The sequence below is a fragment of the Pygoscelis adeliae genome, unplaced genomic scaffold, assembly GCF_000699105.1.
Source record: "Pygoscelis adeliae isolate BGI_AS28 unplaced genomic scaffold, ASM69910v1 Scaffold704, whole genome shotgun sequence".
In the NCBI taxonomy this organism is placed as follows: Eukaryota; Metazoa; Chordata; class Aves; order Sphenisciformes; family Spheniscidae; genus Pygoscelis; species Pygoscelis adeliae.
In genome coordinates, this window is record NW_008824590.1 from 129237 (window position 1) to 136116 (window position 6880).

A 6880-nucleotide genomic window follows, 5' to 3' on the forward strand; every position below is an offset into this window, starting at 1 on the left:
CTACTTTGCACTAAGCTTGTGCCTGATAAGCTTGTGCAATTTTATTGGAGTTATTAAGGCTGATTAAATACTCTCTGGGTCCCCGCGGAGCTGGAGCTCAGCTCCTGGCTCCATCCCATCCTCCTCAATGGATTGGGCTTGCTGGGACAACTGCAAGGGGTAAAGCAGACCTGGGGAGCTGTTCACCACCTCTGGGTGACACCAGTCCCGAGGAAGGATCTGTCCCTGCCTAACGAGGCAATGCAAATGCTGTCCGGGAGCTTCACCTGCTTGCTGCGCTCCCTGAGCAATCCCTTACCTCCTCGTCTCTGTGCCCCAGGAGCAGTGGCAGCCGCCCTTCAGTACACACAGGATTTGGCAGAGCCCCTCTCCTTCTTGTTCATGGGCTCGGTGTCTGAATCCGGCAGGCTGGTGATGTATCTGTACTTGCTGGTGGGTGACCTCTGAGAGGACAGGAGCCCATCAGACCTTCCCAAAGGGGCAACGTGGTGAAGCGAGGGCTGGGTCCCCTTATTGCAAGGGCAATGCAACGAGAAGGATAGTCGCAGCAGGCAGCAGAGGCTGCACAGAGTCCAACGTTAAGGTTTCATAGTATTACACCCAGATTTGCCCAGGGAGGAAAGAGGGGCACAGCAGGACCACAGTGCCCTGCGGGACCGGGCACCCCTTTCTCACCCTCCACCTCCCCTTCCCTGCCGGAAAATGGGGCAGCGGGACTGGGAGGGAACTTTGCTGCCTTGCAATACAAACGCAAGGAAATTGCCCGTGATGCTCAGCCCCAGGAAAATCAAAGACTGGGGAGATCCAGTTCCATCCCTGACTGTGGGGTGGGTGATGCAGGACCCCTCAGCACCGTTGACCACCCCTAAATGTCACCCCGGCACCTTTCCCATCCATCTTTGCACCCTTGAGCCCATACAGTTACCTTGACAGGAGCAAACTCCTGCTGGATCAGCTTCTTGAACTCACTTCTACTGAACGGTTCAGATTTCTTCCCCTTCCTGGCATTGCCCTGGTAACTCTCCATCATGTCAGTGATGGCTTTAATGAGCTTAGACATGTCTCCAGTCCTGGAGAAGAGCAAAACTTGAGGACACAGCAAGGTGGCAAGGGCAGCTCTGCCCGTAGGAAAATCCCCACGTTCCCTTCCAACAACTCAGAACATTTTCAGTCCAGTTTCAGCCTTTCTAAATTTCTTTGCCAAACATAAAAAAAAAAACTTCCCTTTGCTGAATCCTGAAAGCAAGGCTGCCCACCACCCTGGCTGCTCTCGGGACTTTCACCTTAATTCAGTTCATTTTGCACTTTCCCCACTCCCTGCTTGAATTAAAAGGACGAAGCTCCCTGTAGCCATCTCAGGCACTTGTGGCGTTGAATGAATCAGCTCTTGCAGCTAAGGAAAGTGCTGTGTCTACACACCCACCGCACTCGGGGCTGGGCGGAGGGAGTCCGGGCAGCTAATCCTGTGCTTGTGTCTTTAGTCCTTGCTGCCCCGAGCCCTGCTGGGAAGGACCGGTTGCAAAATGACCCTGAAAACATAAAAGCTCATTTCAAGTACAAAAAGAAACGGCAGAGACTCACCCTGCTCACCTGCATCAACCAGCCGACGGGCGCAGATCGGACTGGTGGGAGCAGCTCTGTGCAAGCTCCTTGCAGGCTGCTGGGGAGTGGGTGGAGGGGGAGGATTTCTTCCCCTCAGTCCTGTTCTCTGGCTGCCTCTCCGCATTGCTGCACTTCCCAGGGAGCCTCCCTCATTATCCTTCCCCGGGAAGGATGTTTACCAGCACACCTGGGAAAGATGTATGTAGGTCAGCACGCAGCTCTGCTCTCCACGGTCATTGCTCGGGGACCCGAGCAGGGAGCACAGGGGTTTGCACTGAAGACATCTCCTTGGATCAAAAAAAAAGCTAACCGGGGGTTCTCTTCATATAGGAAAGTTTGCATTTAGCTTCCCCCAAAAGGGTTTTTTTCTTTTACAGCCAAGGTGATTTGTGAGTTCGTGGGACTTTGCAATGCCGAAGCTTAGAAAATGTCTTAGACAAATGAAGTTCCTGCAGAAAAGGTGGTTTTAATCTTATTTTTGAGGCTGTCCCACAAGTCTTGTGTGGGATGCCACCGGGCCCAGACTGCATTCACATGTTTGCCCAGCTCGGACAGTGGCATCAGAGCTGTGGTTTCTTCTGTGAGAAAGGAGAAAGAGCACTGAGCTGCTTTTCAAACAGGGCAGCCTGCTCCCAAGAGTGACGGCGGTGTGGGGATGCCCAGTGATGCCAGCCGCCGTGGCCAACGGGGTTATGAGCTCCCTCCCGTGGGAAAGTCACTTACTACAAGTCTCAATGGGACAGGGACAGCCACTGCCCGTCCCAGCAGCATGGCCCTGGTGCCAGGCTGCATTTCAACCCCGACGGAGGAAACCGAGCCGTGCATAGGGGCCAGGCTGCATTTCAGCCCCGACAGAGCACATCAAGCTGTGGATGGGACCAGGCTGCCCCAGGGGTCCCGGGGAAAGAACAAGACGCAGGGGCTGCGGGGATGCTGCAGCGAGGCAGCCAGAGCAGGACGCCTGGCTCTCGGCTGATTCTCTGTGTGGTCTCAGAGAAGTCAATGACCCCAGGTTTGCTCACCTGGAAAGGGGGTGTAACAAGCCCTCCCTGCTATGAAGGGTGTGCCAGCTTTCATTAAGGGCTCAGGCACCATTCCAAGATTGCCAGATACGGTACAAAGCCAGATGAGATCATGCTCTGCATCAATCTTCCCAGGCGGCATTTGCAGGGCCGGGTTCGTAGCAGCGTTTTTGGGAGAGGAGGGGTTGCTGGAGCCAACCTGTGCCGCCCACGTACCACTGCTGACACCGCCAGCGCAGCACAAGACATCTCTGCAATTAAGTGGGTTGTAAATGAGATGCAGACCATGGTCTAGAGCTAAATTTTACCCTGGCACAGTGAGACGAGAGGCAGCAAGTCACTGCAGGCCCTCTGCAGCAAGGGCTGCCCGGCACACGGATACTTTCAGTGGAAGCCAGATCAGCTCAGAGGCTGCTCTCGTAGCTTACGGTCCCTGGGAGCTGGAGCTTTCGGCAGAGCCCCAGCCTAGGGGGACTCACTTCAGGGCTATATTTGGGGTGGCCAGGCAACTGAGCACAGACAGCAGCACAATTTACCTCGCAACTTTTTGGGGTACAGCCTTGCCAGGTTGCTTAGCACAAACCCCACAGAGAGATCGACATCCCCACGACATCTCTTCCATGAGCCGGAGCACCTGCTGCTCCTGGCCATGCCCTTGATGGAGACGCAGGCAAAGGAGTGTTTTCTCATGGGCTGGAGCCATCCCGATGACCAAGTGCTCAGGGTTTAAGGCTTTATGTTGGCGGGTCCCTATCTCTGTACAAAAGGTCTTGGAAGAGCATCACTCTGCCATGGGGACGGTGCATGTCCAGGTGCAGGAAGGACCTCAGGACGGGGGATGTTGGGGTGTGACCAGGCATGGCGGTGCGGAAACCACCGCACCAGGCAGGAAGCATTTGCGGAGGAGGATGGGAGGGCAACACATGGCAATGGCACCTACAACCACCATACTCCTCCCTCCACTGCTGCCGCCTCGATTAGCACACGTGTGCCCGGGGAATGAGGGGAATTAGGAGGAAAATTGCTCTGAATCACTCTGAGCCAGTCCCTTCCGCTGGCTACTCCCTCTGAGTCTGCTGCCACGTCGGTGCCATCCCGCGGCGGCACGTCCCCATCCATAGCAGCGTCAGGCTGGCTTTGCTGGGCTCTGGGCGTGGGTTTGCACATGGCAGTGGGTCGGGTCCTGTCCACGGGCCTCACTGGCACCCCAGGACCAACCAGTTTAACCCCACTGTGGCTCATCCCTATCGGCATGTCTAGACTGATAACGAATGCGACGTGCATGGTGCTTCAAAGTCCCCAATTGCCACAGCGTTGGGCATTGCGCAACCCTTCCTTAGCCAGCCACCAGGCTGCTGATCCCACGTGGAGGGCGTTGCGGGGGGTGAAGGGGGTCTGCAGCAGGTGGAGGAGGTCAACAAGGCATGGAGGGGGTCCGGGGTGGGCAGGGGGACCAGGCAGGATGGGGATGCTGGGGCTGGGCTGGATTCCAGCTGGGCGGGATCAGCCCCAGCTGGATCACATCCCCTCATTGCCGGGTCGTTCATAAAACCCAGCCCTGTAGCCTTCAGCCCATTTTCTCCAGCCTGGGAGCTTTGGGAGGGGGTCAGCAGTGTGAGGAGCTGGCAGGGCTACCCCAAGGCTATTTTGGTGGGACAGGATGGGGTGGCAGTTAGGGGAGATGTAGCCCTCAGGCAGGGGCCAGGCTGGGACCCTCTGCAGGGTTTGAATGTAAGCTGATGGCATTGAGGCAAAGCTCAGGGAGAAGGATGTGGGGTACAGCCTCCCCCCAGGCAGGGAAAGGAGAGGAGGATTTAGCATTTATCTGCATCCACCATTTGCCTGCTCCTTTGAGCTGTACCCTGGAGGAACTGTGGTACTTCTCCCTTCTCCTGCTTCCCATAGGACACAGGTAAGAAGAGCTGATGTGGTAGCGTTGAGAAAGAAAGGAGCCCTTACCAGCAAAACTGTGTGGTGGCTTGGGCAGGGGGGCTATGGGAGAGGAGTTCTGGGTGTTTGCAAATTGGTGCACGTCCTGATGCTGCCAGCTTAGCCCAAAAAATAAAGTTTTTGTTTCTGGCACACAAATCAAAATAATCCTACTTATTGCAAACAGCACTGGTGGTGTCGAAATAAGGGGTGTGCTGAACAGGGGGTCACAGGACAGGGCTGTGACTGTGGTCTATGGGCCAGGGTGCAACCCTGGGGAGCAGGGCAGGACTGTGGGGTTCCGGGGCTGGTGGTGGCCCCAGCAGACTCGGTGGCATATGCCACCAGGTGGCAGCAGGAACCTGTCGCAGGCTGCCTGGTCCTCAGCTTGCAAAGGTCGAATCCTGCCTTATAACCTGGGGGTGAAGGCAGGTGGGGCCAGGGGCTGCACACCTCCTGCTTTGTGCTGCTGGAGAACTGCTCTTGGGGCAGCAAGGCTGGAGGAACCCAGGTGCCATCCCCATCCCCACACAGGCAGCGTGGCCATGGGCAGCAGAGCACCTTGCCCATCAGCCTGACTGAGCATCCCTCTGCAGCGTGGGATACAGCGCGGTTGGGGTGTATCCAACACCTTCCTTGCATTGCTTTGGCGTTTCCTCTGTTCAGGAGCTGCGAGCTCTGTTGGGGTGAAAGGATGCATATAGATTTAAGGACGGCTCCCCTATTAAGGGAGGACCCGACGACTGCCTCTGGCTGCTCACAGCCCTGCATTGCTGTCCTGGTCCTGCTGTGCTGAGGGTGTGTAGTGGCTCGTTCTTCGCCACCTCCGGCGCGATGGTCCAACAGCTCCGGCGGGTGACACAACAGGAGTCCTGCACCCTGGGTTTCAGGGGAGTGTAAAGCCCCACTGTGTTGGCAAATATCCTGTTGCATCAGCACCACGAGCTTTGAGGCAGGTTCCTGCCTGAATCCTGGGGGAAGGTCCCAGGATGGTTTGTGGGTGCTCCTAGCACCCAGATTTGTGTGTTTGGCTCCTGCACAGGGAGACCTCTCTGCTGCAGAGAAGAGAAGGGCTGACCACCCACTGGCAGGGTACTGAGCTCCTGAAAAGCTCATCTGCTGCACATGGGACCTGAGCCACCCTTGTCCCAAAAGCTGGCCAGCCCCTTATGGGCCAGCCCCGGGGACGGCTCTGTTCTTGGAGGTGATGTACTTCTGCTCTGGCAGGGTGGTGGTGGCAATGAACCAGCTCTGCTCTCTTCCCTGGGTGTGGGGCTCTTACCTGCTGTAAGTGCTGTAGGATTGGGTGCGTGACCCACGTTGGGGTGCAGGATTGAGTGTTGGGTGCAGCATCTGGCTCCGGAGGGGGCCTGCCACCCTGTGCAGTCTCAGGTAGAGCTGATAGACTCTGATCCCCACAGCAGATTTTTACCTTGTAAGAAGGTGTTTGACGCTTCAGATGTCAACATTGACTCCAAAGGAAGCTGAAGCAACCTGGCCAGCAGCAGTGAAGCAAACTTGCAACAGTCTTGTGTTAACCAGTGGGCTTGCTTCAGTGCTGCTGGTTTGGGGAAGCTTGTGGCAGGTTCCTTCACAGCGCAGGGAGATTTCAGGGCTTTGACTCACCCTTAAGAAATCACAACTGTTCCTTCCCCTCCCCTCAAAACACGTTTGCAAATCAGTAGCCAGGCTCTAAGCGTGCACGGTGGGAGGCTGCTCAGCTGCATTGTAGGCATTTCCAGCCACACGCTCTGGAAAGCTGCTATTAATAAGGGACACCTACACCTCCTCGGTGCAAACCCAGGATGCTCCGAGTGAGGAGTTGGGGTTGTTCTTGGTTCTTGTCAACACAAAACCCAGTGGCCAAACCTCGCTGCTGGCTGTAGCACTAAAAGTAAACGCATCCACACCCCCTAGCTCCCTTTCAGCCCCATGCTAGGGCCCTGCAGAGCAACAGTGCCCTAAAAAGGGTGCTCCTCCAGAAAAGAGTGCTCAGCCATCCCCTTCCTGCCTTCCAGCTCTTGCCTACCACCACAGTTCAGTCCTAGGAGAGACACAGAGTGTTTTCAGGCCAAAACAGGGTTTTTTCTAGTTGGAAATGCAAAGATGTGTCAAATCATACAGCCTTCCCTGACCTGTCGAGCACATTCTAATGTAAGGAGTATTGTGAGCACCTGCTGCAATGAACCCTGCTCTCCCCAGACATCCACCTCACCCCTGAGGACCTGCAGCCTGTCTCCAAGGTGGATTTGCCTGGCTTAAAGCCATGCTGGGAGAGAGCAAGGTGCAGGACCTGCCTGGAGGAAAACTCATGTAGACACGCAGAA